At 45.0% G+C, this 13,594-nt stretch overlaps 1 protein-coding gene across 1 annotated transcript in view; it reads left to right on the top strand.

The window, feature by feature from the left end:
- ALK (ALK receptor tyrosine kinase) overlaps positions 1-13,594 on the top strand; it is a 713,821-nt gene that overhangs the window by 344,143 nt on the left and 356,084 nt on the right. The window lies entirely within an intron of this gene.

Genomic DNA, 13,594 nt, shown 5'->3' with positions numbered 1-13,594 from the left:
AAAGTTGTTCATGACTGAGTTTTAGTAATACAATTTCCAGCACCCATCCCTTCACCAGTGCACATTTCCCACTATTAATGTCCCAAGTTTATCTCCTGCCTTCCCCCTATCCCTCCTCTGCCCTCCCCTCCTTCCTTCCCCCTGCCTGCTCTATAGCAAACATTTTTCTTCTCTCTCTCTCCCTCTCCCACTTTCTCCCCAACTCTCTCTTTCTCTGAGGGTTTTTTAAAATTTAATCCACAGATAATTAGGGTAGCTATAAAACTTCTTCCCCAAAGTATTCCTTTTTTTTTTTAATCTTTATTTAAACACCGTGATTACAAACATGATTATAGTTGTATGATTACAGTCATGTAAAGAGCACCCCCCTTCACCGGTGCAACATTCCCACCACCAATTTCCCAGATCTCCCTCCTCCCTACCCCCCTACACCTGTACTCGAGACAGGCTTTCTACTTCCCTCATTCATTCACATTTTATGATAGTTTTCAGTGTAGTCATCTCTGCAACTGCACTCATCACTCTATGTGATGAGCTGCATGTCCTGAGCTGCACCTACCAGCCCTCATCTCTCTTGTCTCTGAGATACTGTTAAAAATGTCAAAGTATTCCTTTTTAAGATTCTCTTTGTCTGTTGGAAATACTATAACATAATGGAATAAACAGGTCAGTAATTTAAAAACACCATAAATCTATTTCTTGCCATCCCGTATGGCATGAAGTCTTTTCCAGGTATTCCACTCTGGTGAGAGGGTAGGAAACTGGATCTTCTTGACTGGGGCATTGTTCCGCCAAGAGGTCCTCACTGCCTGACTTAGGGCCCACATCCTAATGCCTTCAGATGGATCATTCCAGAGTCAACATTTGCATCTTGAAGGGCAAAGCATAGCAGAGAGCAAAAAGGGGCAACATACATACTAGATAGAACAGGGAAAGCTGGCGTTTCAGGCCCTCCCGCAGGAAATCCTTGATGTGAGTATACACAGGTTGTTCTGATAGCCCAGACCTAAGGTGGTCATTCTTGGGCTTCCTTCAGAATTAATGGAATAAACCTTCTGCAGGAACAGAGCAATAGTCTGGTTTCAGGAAGAGCCCCCCTTTCCTTTCCAGCCTCTAGGACCTGCTTCTTCAGTTCATCTCTTCTCCACAGCTCTAGACTCACACTGTGGAATCCAAATGTCATCATTTCTAAGCTTTGAGAAGGAGAAACTTCTGTTTTGAAAATACATCTTCCTTTTTAGCACATCAGAGAATACTAAAGGCAACATAAACAGTCCCTCACCTTTATTCTTTTTTGAAATTTACTACAAATATGTCCAGCCTCCAGTTATATGTATGAGAGATCAGAAAGGAAAGATGTCAAAGAAAGAAACTGTTCACGATGCATTTCCAGGAAAATCAAGCACAACGTGTGAAATATTGGTGCAGAACTAGAGATGCGAATGGGAATTTTAACATGTGGTTGAACTGAAAAAAAAAGGAGGAAGATTTTCAAAGCAAAGAACTTTGGGTTTTCCAACTCTTTCATACAGGAAAAAAAAAAACAACCTTAGGATATGACCTGCTCTGGACTAGTCATTTCTGGGTATCAGATAATCACCAAGGATTTCTCAATAGAAGAGAATTAGAGGGGTATTAGTGGGGTATCAGAGTATCTCTCCGTGCCAACTCTGGTGTCAGAGAAGTGACCTCTAAGAGTTATGTCACCTTGTGTCTTATGGAGTCTTTGTGCTAACTTAAGAATAAACTTACAGGCACATGTGTGACTGGTACATGGTATCTAAGCACACGTCACCAGCATCTCCCATCTTGAGATGTGGATTTTCTTACTTTCACGCTGGGCTATGTAGCACCTCTCCACCTCACTCTGTCTCGAGTGTTTTGCTCATTATGCTCTCTCTTTCTTGTTCTCTCCCCTCTCCTTTCTCGGTATCTTCAAATAAAACTTGTTTTTAATTCAAAAAATTAGAATAAAACTCACAGTCTAAGCCAGTTATGAAGAATGTCACAGAGGTTAAGCCACATTCAGGGGCCCCTGGGCTATAGCACCAGGAGGACAAGGACTTGGTGTCCATGCTTGATCTGAAGTTTAGGAGCATACCCTAGCACCATCTTCAAATGTAGAGTAGCATTGGGACATTTTTCAATTGAGACATTTCTTAAATAATAAAGTCCCTGAATCTGATAAAAATAACAAAAGTTGATAAAAAATGGCGATCCCCAGCATCCCATCCCATATGGTCCCCCAAAGCCAGGGGTGACTTCTGAGCACATAGCCAGGAGTAACCCCTGAGCATCACCAGAGGTGGCCCCCAAAACAGAAATAGATAACAATGATAAAAATAGAGACAAATATATTTCCAAATATTTATAATATTTTATTCACACCAAAAAACCACAGGAATCAATTTCTTAAAAGGCAGGAATTTCATACCTCCAAAGGTAAAATGGACACCTGCTATGAAGTAACAGCAGAGGCTAAAAATACAAGATGAGAAATGATTGAGAATCAAACGATAAAAAAATGCTAATTCAATAAGAGGATGTCTTCAACTACAAAATCAGTAGTTTTTACATGATAGGAACACAATGAGGGGGCCAGAAGATGGTACAGTAGGCAGGATGCATGCCCAATATGGTTTTGACACGGATTTGTTCCCCAGTAGGACTCTGAGCATCACCAAGGACAGCCTTGGAGACCTCAAGCACAACTGGTTGTGTTTCTAGTGACCCCAGCACTGTAGGGTTGGCCCACGTCTTCCTGAGACCAAACAGTACTGTATCCTTTGGCTCTTGTATTGAACTACTGTTTGACCTAGAATCATCTAGGTCACCTAGAATCATCTAGAATGGGGTTCCTAGGCCCCCTGAATACTACTTGGAAAATGAACAAACAAAAAGGCCACAATGAAACCAATGAAGTCATGATGGAAAGGGGCCATGTCCAGTGTTGAAAGTAGGAAAGTTGCTGGGCACTGTCAGTGACAGGGAGAACAGTCACATATACTGACTGAAAGCAATGAAGATGCTTATATCCTTTGACCTATTCATTCCTTTAGAAATCTTTCTTAAAAGCATCATTAAAAACTCAACCAAAGGGCCAGAGAGGTAGCACAGCAGAGAGGCTGTTTGCCTTGCACAAGGCCAACCTGGGTTTGATCCCCGGCATCCCATATGGCCCCCCAAGTACCACCAGGAGAAATTCCTGAGCACATTCCTGCCAAATGTGGCCTCCAAACAAAATAAAACAAAACCACCCAAAACTCAACCAAAATCAAAAGAGAGGGATTTTGCTTGTTGTTTGTTTTTTATTTCACATCAAAGCTGGAGATTTTGTCTGTAGAATGGAATTTACCTGGCTGGGTGAGTGTGGTACTGATCGAAAGAGACACTAGAAACACTAATGACAGGAAGCAGGCCCTCGTGATAGAATGTGGGATGCACAAAAAGGGATGCATGAAAAGGATGAATAACAGTATTGCAACTCATAATATCTCCATAGAAAATGGTTTAAAAAATGTTAACAAAGAAGAAAAATTAACTTTTATAATATATAAAAGTTAAACAATGGCTCACTCTCAGATGTCGCTCCTGGCAGGCTCGGGGGGACCATGTGGGATGCTGGGATTCAAACCATCTGTATTGAATCGGCTACGTGCAAGGCAAATGCCCAACCGCTTTACTATCTCTTCGGCCCCAAACTTTTATAATATTATTTAGAATAATAAACAATGTGCTGAAAAATTTAAGTAACAAACTGTTAAAGACAGAGACGCGGTAATAGAAGGATGCTTGTAGAACTATAAAAAGAAAAAGCAAGGTACAAACTTGTATGTTGATGATCCTGATTTTGTAAACTTCTGACAGAGCTATCAAAATATTAACAGAACATACCTTTCTCTTGGTGTTGAGATTACAGTTGATTCTACCTTTATTTGCATCAATTAAAATAAAAATGTGAAAAAATTATATTTTATTAATATCTTTATTTAAACACCTTAATTACAAATATGATTGTAGTTGGGTTTCAGTCATTTAAAGAACACCCTCCTTCACCAATACAACATTCCCATCACCAATGTCCCAAATCTCCCTCCTTCCCACCCCACCCCAACCTGTGCTCTAGACAGGCTTTCTACTTCCCTCGTTCATTCTCATTGTTAAGATAGTTCTCAATGTACTTATTTCTCTAACTAAACTCATCACTCTTTGTGGTGAGCTTCATGAAGTGAGCTGAATCTTCCAGCCCTCCTCTCTTTGTCTGAGAATTATTTCAAAAATGTCTTTTATTTTTTTTAAACCCATAGATGAGTGAGACTATTCTGTGTCTATCTCTCTCCCTCTGACTTATTTCACTCAGCATAATAGATTCCATGTACATCCATGTATAGGAAAATTTCATGACTTCATTTCTCCTGATGGCTGCATAATATTCTATTGTGTATATGTACTACAGTTTCTTTAGCCATTCATCTGTTGAAGGGCATCTTGGTTATTTCCAGAGTCTGGCTATTATAAATAGCATGCAATGAATATAGGGGTGAGGAAGGGATTTTTATATTGTATTTTTGTGTTCCTAGGTTATATCCCTAGGAGTGGTATAGCTGGATCGTATGGTAGCTCAATTTTCAGTTTTTGGAGGAATCTCTATATCACTTTCCATTAAGGTTGGATTAGAATACATTCCCACCAGCAGTGAATAAGAGTTCCTTTCTCTCCACATCCCCACCAGCACTGCTTGTTCTCATTCTTTGTGATGTGCACCAATCTCTGTGGCATGAGATGGTACCTCATAGTTGTTTTGATTTGCATCTCCCTGATGATCAGTGATGAGGAGCATTTTTTCATGTGCCCTTTGGCCATTTGTATTTCTTCTTTGGCAAAGTGTCTATTCATTTCTTCTCCTCATTTTTTGATGAGATTAGGTGTTTTTTCTTGAAAGTTCCATAAGTGCCTTGTATATTTTGGATATTTGCCCCTTATCTAATGGGTATTGGGTGAATATGTTCTCCCACTCAATGGGTGGCTCTTGTATCCTAGGCACTATTTCCTTTGAGATGCAGAAGCTTCTCCACTTAATATATTCCCAACTATTTATCTTTGCTTCCACTTGAAAAACATGAAAAATTCTAAATATGCTTTGATATCCTGTCTCATTACGAAAAGAACTTAGGGCTTAAAAAAAAACTTTATTGATTGATTGATTGGTTTTGAAGCACACCCAGCAGTGCTCAGGGGTTATTCCTGGCTCTGCACTCAGAAATCACCCTTGGCAGGCTCGGGGACCATATGGAATGCTGGGAATCAAACCAGGCCCCTTACAGGGATGCAAGGCAAATGCTGTGCATTCTCTCTGGCCCAGAACTTAGGGTTTTTAAATTTTCAACAGGGAGAAAAGAGTAGTGTGGATAGGGTGCTTGCCTTGCATGGAGCTGACTGGGTTCCATCCCCAGTACCCAATATGGTTCCCAAAAAAGTGATTCCTACAGAGCCAGGAGTAAGCCCTGACGGTCAGGTATGGCTCGATATCACACAACAAGTATAAAAGTAAATAATTGAATCTGATAAAATACATTAAAAATGCAATAAAGGCAGAGTAGAGAATGTGGGTTAGACACTTTCTCCAAATCTCAAAATGTCCTTCTCATGGAGAATGAGGCCCCACACCACAATATAGTGGGAGGCGAGGCAGCAGATGTAGATTTCCTGGCATCCTTAATGTAGCATGAAATGCTTTCAGTTACAAGATTCACAGCGTAGCTAACGTAAAATCAAACCAATTGTTTAATGAAAAATATGTGCAGTCAGAAACTAACAGCCAGAGAAAAATGTTTTAGAGGATCCTTATGGAAAGGCCAGCTCTCTCCACCCTCAGATGTGCAGTGGTGATATGACCTTCACCCCAAGGGGAAATCCACAGCTTCTCTGGGGCGAATTCCAAGGACACCTCACCTGGCCCTTCTGGAATAAATTCTGCAGAGTCTTGTTTACATGAGTAAAGGCCACTTTCTGCCATTGATGTGTGAAACTGCTGCTCTTCCTTGTGCCTTGCCAAGAGGCAAGGTGCCAGATCAAACCTTGTTTAGATCAGACTGCCTAAGTTTATTTGACAAATTTCTTGGCAAAAGTTCTACTCAGATCCAGATAAACTGGCCATTGGTTCACTTTTAAAAAACAATTTTCCAGGCTGGAGAGATAGTATAATATATAGGGAGGGCACTTGCCTTGCACATAAATGACCTCAATTTGATGCCCTCAGACATCACATATAGTTCCCCAAAGCACTGCCAGGAATGATCCCTGAGCATAGAGCCAGGAGCAAGCCCTGAGCACAGCTAGGTATTACCCAAATGAGAAAAGAAGTAAAGGAAGAAAGAGATGGAAGGAGGAAGGAAGGGAGGGAGGGAGGAAGGAAGGAAGGAAGGAAGGAAGGAAGGAAGGAAGGAAGGAAGGAAGGAAGGAAGGAAGGAGGAAGAGAGGGAGGGAGGGAGGAAGGGAAGAATGGAGGGAGGGAAGGAAGGAGGGAGGGAGGGAAGGAAGGAAGAAAAGGGAGGGAGGAGAGAAGGAAGAAAAGGAGGGAAGGAGGGAGGGAGGAGGGAAGGAAAGAAGAGAAGGAAGGAGGAAAGGGAAGGAGGGAGGGAAGGAAAGGTGGGAAGGAAGGAGGGAGGGAGGAGGGAGGGAGGGAAGGGAAGGAGAAAGGGAAGGGAAGAAGAAAAGGAAGGCGGGAAGGGAAGGAGGAAGGGAAGGTAAGGAGAGAAGGAAGAAGGGAAGGGAAGGATGGAAGGAAGGGAAGGAGGGATGGAGGAAGGAAGGACAGGAAAGAGGGAGGGGAGGAGGAAAGGAAGGAAGGAGGGAAGGAGGGAGGGATGAAGGGCAAAGGGAGGGAGGGAAGGATGGAGGGAAGAGAAGGAGGGAGGGAGGGAAGAAGGAAGGGAAGGAAGGGAGGGACGGATGAAGGAAGGAAAGAAGGAAGAAAGGGAAGGTACGAAAGAGGGAGGGAGGAGGGAAAGATGGGAAGGAGGGAGGGAGGGAGGGAAGGAAGGAGGGAAGGAGGGAGGAAGGAAGGAGGAGGGAGGGAGGGAAGGGAAGGAGAGAAGGGAGGTGGGAAGGGAAGGAGGGAGGGAAGGGAAGGAGAGAAGGAAGGAGGGAAGGAAAGGAAGGAGGGAAGGAGGAAGGAAGGAAGGAAAGGAAAGAGGGAGGAGAGGAAGGAAGGGTAGAAGGAGGAAAGGAGGGAGGGATGGAGCGACAAAGGGAGGGAGGGAAGGATGGAGGGAAGAGAAGGGGGAGGGAGGGAAGAAGGAAGGGAAGGGAGGGAGGAAGGAAGGAAGGAAGGAAGGAAGGAAGGAAGGAAGGAAGGAGGGAGGGAGGGAGGGAGGGAGGGAGGGAAGGAAGGGAGGGAGGGAGGGAGGGAAGGAAGGAAGGAAGGAAGGAAGGAAGGAGGAAGGAAGGAAGGAAGGAGGGAGGGAGGGAGGGAGGGAGGGAGGGAGGGATAGAGGGCAGTTACAGGTAAGAACTAGGGAAATCACTCAGTAACTCCTGGAAAGAATTTTGTGTTCTGAAATGAATGTGTTTCTTCACAACATAAGGCCTTCACCTCACCTTCTGCTACAATAACTATAGGCAGTTCCTACAAAGCAGCTTCACTCAGATTCAGGGCTTCCTTGGGAGTGTTTTTATGGGGTGGATAGGGAGCCAGGTGGATCCTTTGCAATTTCCCCCTCTGAGTTTTGCCTTGTAGGCTTTGCTTCCTGCTGCATAGAGACTGGAGGCCCTTGCATGGTTAGATATCAAGGCTGGAGCTGTCAAATAGGAGCAGAAGGAATTGGTGAGAAGTCTGGTGGACAGGGAGAAAATAACTCAGGCCCTGAGGAAAATGCACATGATGCATACAAGGGTTATCTCATTTATTTAGTAAACACAATTAGGCAGATAATGAGATTTTGAGTATTGGCCATGCAATGCCCCAGGGCCAGAAGCCTGCCTTGGCTTTGGTAACTGCCTTCCTTTGCCCGCCAAGAATTCATTTAGTTCCTCAGGTGGCTTGTGATCACAGGAGATATGACCAACAGGTCTCTAAGCTGGGGAAAGATGGCCCCAGACTTGCTCTGTGTGCGTATACAGCAGAAAGAGGGGCGGTGTTTGTCCTCTTTGGGGTCATGGAAGCAATCAGCTTAGTACCCAAGAAAGGTTTGTTTAGGTTTGAAGGAAGCAGGTTCTCCTGGTAACTGAAACAGGAAAAAGGAAGAGAACAGATGGAATATTTTTATCCCAGGAAGCGGAGTTCAATGGAGGGTGGAATTAAAATCAAGATGTGACAGCGTTGAGTTCTTGCCCGCAGAGGGGTCCAGGAGGTGGGGAGGAAAGGGAGGCTCTGCTAGGAGGGGCGTCTAAGCAGAACCAGCATGATCCTTAGCAGGGAGAAGAATATTTGTAGAGCTAGGATGCTCGCTGACACCGGGGAGCTTCTGTGAATGAAACTAGGAGGCTGCGGGATTTCCCCACTGGCCACGTGGCTGTGAGCAAAACAGCTCGTGACCGTGGTATTTAATTTATTCGTCTTTACATGAAGACGACGCAGGCGCCCCGAATGATGGGGAGGTCTGAGGATGCTTTGCACATTGAAGCACATGCTGCAGATGTTTGGCTTTATGACCGTTACGTTAGGAACAGCAGGAAGCAGTTTCTATAAACCAAGACGTGCCCTGGGCTCAGATCCTGGATTTTCATTGTTTTCCCTCTGGGAAGAGAAACTGGCAGTGAGACAGATTTCCCCAACATGCAGGTCCTATCTGTCATCTTTCTCTGCATCCCTGTCTTTCACGACAGGGTTGGTCATCCGCTGCCAATCAGTATGGCAGTTAGATGTAAGAGCCAGAAGATTCTATGCTGTTCAGGTCCTACAGAGCAGAAGATTACCTGGAACACCCCCTACATGGTGGTGCTAAGGGCCTCCATGGCTACTACCAGATGCTTGGGGATCGTGTGGTGCTGGGGATTATCACATGTCTGACAAGTGTCCTATGCTAGGCTCTTCCCTGTCTCCTGGATTTGTCTGCTGTTCTGTCTCTAGGGCCCTCACCTTGCACTACTCACTTTTTCTCAGTATGAAATAGCAGTGACCACTTCCTAGAAGGGGACCTAGATACCAGGCTTCAGGGGGTTGTGTTACCAGAATATCTGTACTGGCAGATGTGCTTGAGACATTAACAGAAGGACTGGTGAGCCTATTTGAACAAGAATAGCCTGGCAGAACCAGCATGGGGCACTACTGGCAGACTTCTGGGTGATCTGGCACCCCACAGCTCTCCTCTAACCCAAGATACTTTTGTGAGTTCCCAGATTCTGGCTGGTCCTGCGAAATTCTGCATTCAGCTCTCTCTGGAGACTTTTATTGTTATAATACAGAACAAAATTTATTTTACATCTGGTCATTGGGGCTGCCTAAAGCAAAATAAGTTTCCTATCTTTTAGGGCTTGGGAGCATTTGGGGTGTATTCAGCCATCCAGGGCTCTGTGAGCATTCAGGATCCTCAGCAAAGGGGCCACATCAGAGATTTTCATCTCTGCTAGTCTTAGTCAGTAATGATCTTTGGTTTTTAATATCTGATCTGTCTACATGGCTCTTTTCCTTTTTCAGAAAGGCCAGATCCATGGACTAGGTCTTTGTCACCCTGCCCCTATGTCATGCATACAGGCAGGGCCCAATGAATGCTTATTGAGGAAATGCTTGACTCTGTCTACAAAGGCTGAAGTGGACTTTCATAGCAACTACCCCTTTGTCACTTGGTTTGCAGGGCCATTGTGTTTGGAGTCCTCTTCTATGATCTATATCGTAGTCGTTGACACTTTTTTCCTCTGACTCAGAGCTAAAAACAAGATAGTATGGGCACTTAAGCCATCGATCGGCAGAGCCTTGGTAAGATCAGAAGGTCACTGTTCTCAGGGATGTCTCCAAGATGGAAAGAAAGACATTAGAAAGTGAGGTGAGAACTTCCTTGCATGCAGTGAACCCAATTTTGATTCCAAGCAACCCAAAGAGTCCTCTGAGCCTACCAGGACTGATCTCTGAGCACCGAGTCAGGGTATGGCCCCCCAACTCAACCAACTCAACAGAAATCCTAACCCATCAGTTCTTCATGCTCAGTCATGATCAAAAAGGTCTGTGCATTGATTCAGAAAACCCTTCGACCTTCCTCATGCCTAGGAGAACTTGGCAGAAGGCATGGAACGAGTCACCAGAGTCCCACATGTCCATGCCAAAGCGACCTCTTCTATGGGTGGGCGGGGTGAGATAACATTCAGAGGCCAGTGCCAGCCTTGTGGGTTGACTCTCGTGCATGACAGCGAGTGGGAGAGCGAGAGGAGCGAATGTATCTGGGCTTCATTAGTCACAATGTCATTTACCAAAGGCCGCTTTGGAGAGGGGGGACAATCAGCCGCCTGTTAGCGAGGGAGCGTGCCGTAATCAGGGGTTGACACCAGCAATCCAGGCTCAGTGAGATAAATGGGCTTGATTGGCAGGACAGCGGCCACACTTTAATAAAAAACAAATTGCATTTTTTCCCATCCTGTGGCTTAATATGAGAATCATCTGGACAGAGGCAAACAAGGCACACAAGAAGCAGCTCATCCCCATGGCAGGAAGCAAAATCCAGCCCAGGGTGTCTCTAGAGACCAGTCCGGAGCTACTCTAAATGCTGTAGATATTTGAACAGTGGAGGAAACAGAGGCTGGGTGGGACGAGAAGAAGAAAGCCAGGTGGGGGCCCGCTCAGCCCAGCCTCAGCATAAATCACAGAATAATAGGCAAGTAATTTAATGCCATTCGGAAACAGCTGAGTGAATCACAACTCTTGGCTGCAAGGAGACTGGACTCAGATTGGGGAGAGACTTGAAGCTGTTGACTCCGAGAATTATGCTCTCTTGGAGGCGATACATCCATGCACGGTAGCTTGGTCAAGACGGAAGTTTCCACCAGGGCTCTGGATAGATACCTTCACCTGTTTGGGTTGAGTACAAAGCTCTGTCCTCATCCTAAGCACCCACAAATCTTGCTATCCTTGAGGCAGCCCTTTCTTTCTTCATTCTAGGAGTCATTGTCCTATACACACAGGTTCTTAAACCTCTGGGTCCCTACACTTCATGCTCTGGACAGGCTTCTGGGTTACTCTTAGGAAGTTGGGCATGTTTGGAACAAAAGAGCAAAGTGAGGTAAAGAGGGAAAGTTTTATTCAAGCATGTGGACTATAAAAAAAAATAGTAAAGGAATAATAATTAGCCAGTGAGAACACCTCCAAGCGACAAAAAGTACTGAGTTTTCTTGAGGGTGTGGTCTGTGGTGAGCGTGAATGGAACCTAAGACAATGAGGAGACACTAATGACCTGGTATTAGGTGTGGTGTTGGGGCAGTGTATGCCCAAAGCTTTTATTTTTTTAGCATTATTTGTGTGGTTGTTTTGGGGGTCACACTCTGTGATGCTCAGAGCTTACAACAGGCCCTGTGTTCACGAATCACTCCTGATGGGGCTTAGGTGCCAGTAGTTGAACTCAGTTCAACCATGTGCAAGGTAAAGAGTCCTCTTAACAATCTTTTCACTTTTACCCCCATACCCCCTTCAGAAACTTTATTATTAACAATATTGTAAATAACGGTGCCAAAATAAAAGTCGAGGGGAAAGGAACAAAAAGAAAAAAATGGCGTATCAGCACAGAGGAAGGGGGCATCACTGAGGGCCTGGTGACAGGAAGGTCATATCTGGCATCATTCAGATCAGTCTCAAGGCTAGACTTAGCATTTTCCTTCATGCCAGGCCCATCAGACTGGTAAGTCACCTTCATGGAAGTCAGATCATTTTTGATGGGAGGTTAGAATGGTTGGAGACCACACCCAGCAGTGCTCAAGGCTTTCTCCTGGCTCTGTACTCAGGGACCACTCTTGGCTGTGTTCAGGAGTCATTGTGGTGTTGGAGATTGAACCATGGTCACCTGTATGCAAGGCAAGTGCTATACTATCTGTTATACCTTCTATACCATTACTCTGACCCTGAAAGTCAGATACAAAAGGCCTCTGAATGCAGTGGGATTATGTGTCTAGAGAGGAAGAGCTGAGACCTACTTTGCAGGGCAAGGTGATGTCACATACAGATTCTTGTATAAGGGTGACAATCATTGTAAAAGAGCAGAGCGTCTAGGGGTAGGGGTGATAGTACATCAAGTAGGAAGTTTGTACACAGCTAACCCTGGGTTTGATCCCTGGCATTCCATATGGTCCCAGAAGCCCCACCAGGATTAAGATTAATTTCTGAGTTCAGAGTCAGGAATAGCTCCTAAACTATGCTGGGTATGCCCCCCTTCAAAAAAAAAAAGAAAAAGAAAGACAAAATTTTGAACCAAGGTGATAGAGAAGCTTGGCTTCGGAGATGTGTCTTCTATCTGGGATCCCATATCATTCATCAAAACTAACAACAGAGAGACATGGAAGAAAGGGTTAGGGAACACAGGAGACCCCCAAACTCACACATCGCAGAACTGGAGCAGCTGCTTCTCCATACTCTCATCTTCTGTCCACATGGTCAAAACACATTGCATCTCTCACGGCAGCTATGCAGAAAGCATAGAGAGGATGAAGGGAAGGAATGGGTGAAAGTACGTGGCCAGAGTGCTGGGCATGGCCTTCCCCTGTCTTCTGGGCTTCTTACTCAAAAATATGTTCTTAGAATAAACCATCTCTGCCATGTTCAAGGGGAAGGTTTTGTGTTTTCAGGGGCAGGTTTTGGGTTGAGGTCCCTGCTAGTCCAGTGAGCTCTTCCTCAATTGCACAGACCAGTCTGAAAATTGTAATGGGGTGACTGGTGAAAGGCAGGCAGGGACGGTACCTTCTCGCCTCTGCACCTCACTAGAGCCCCTTTAAGCTCAGGACTTGGTAAAGCATGATTGGAAAAACACCAATATAAGCCATCTCAGAGGCCCTTTCACTTGCAGCATTTTATGATTCCATTAATAGCCTGGACTCAGGTGTCTGAAGAGAGATCATATTAACACAAGATGACCCCTCCCCGAGCTATTATTGCAGATCAAACTCCTCTCTGAGTCCTCTCTGCCCAGGAGACGGAGCCCAAAGCAGACCAAGGATGCCACCGTGGGCCTGCTCACCTCTACCGTACCAGCTTTACCTCACCCTGCTTCCCCCATTCTGACCTCCAAAATGGCCCAACTTCAAGAACTGCAGACCCAAACCTGAGAGTCTGAAGAATTAGCACAGCCTAATTTGCTGTGGTGGCTGTGGGGAAGTCTCATTAGCTGCCTATTCACATGAAAACTGGGGCCAGGACTTAGCAACAGCTCTCACAACTCTGTTTCAGGATATTTAGTGACAGAAGAAATTGTAGGGTGTTGAGGGGGGGTTTGAACTGGAGTCTTGTAGTGGTCCCCTTTTCTCATTCTCTTGGCAGCATATCTCCTCTGCCAGCACTTCCTAAATCCCTCCTTGCACCCATTTATTAGCTCTGTTATCTCAGTTGCTAGAACATTCCTAGCACCAGAATGCTCACTCAGATTCACTGACCTTTGTAATTGAAGAAGGAAGGAAGAAGTAA

Source organism: Suncus etruscus, chromosome 12 (genome assembly GCF_024139225.1).
Source record: "Suncus etruscus isolate mSunEtr1 chromosome 12, mSunEtr1.pri.cur, whole genome shotgun sequence".
Classification (NCBI taxonomy): Eukaryota; Metazoa; Chordata; class Mammalia; order Eulipotyphla; family Soricidae; genus Suncus; species Suncus etruscus.
The sequence above is the reverse complement of the archived record's forward strand: the minus strand, read 5'-3'. Positions and strand labels throughout refer to the sequence as shown.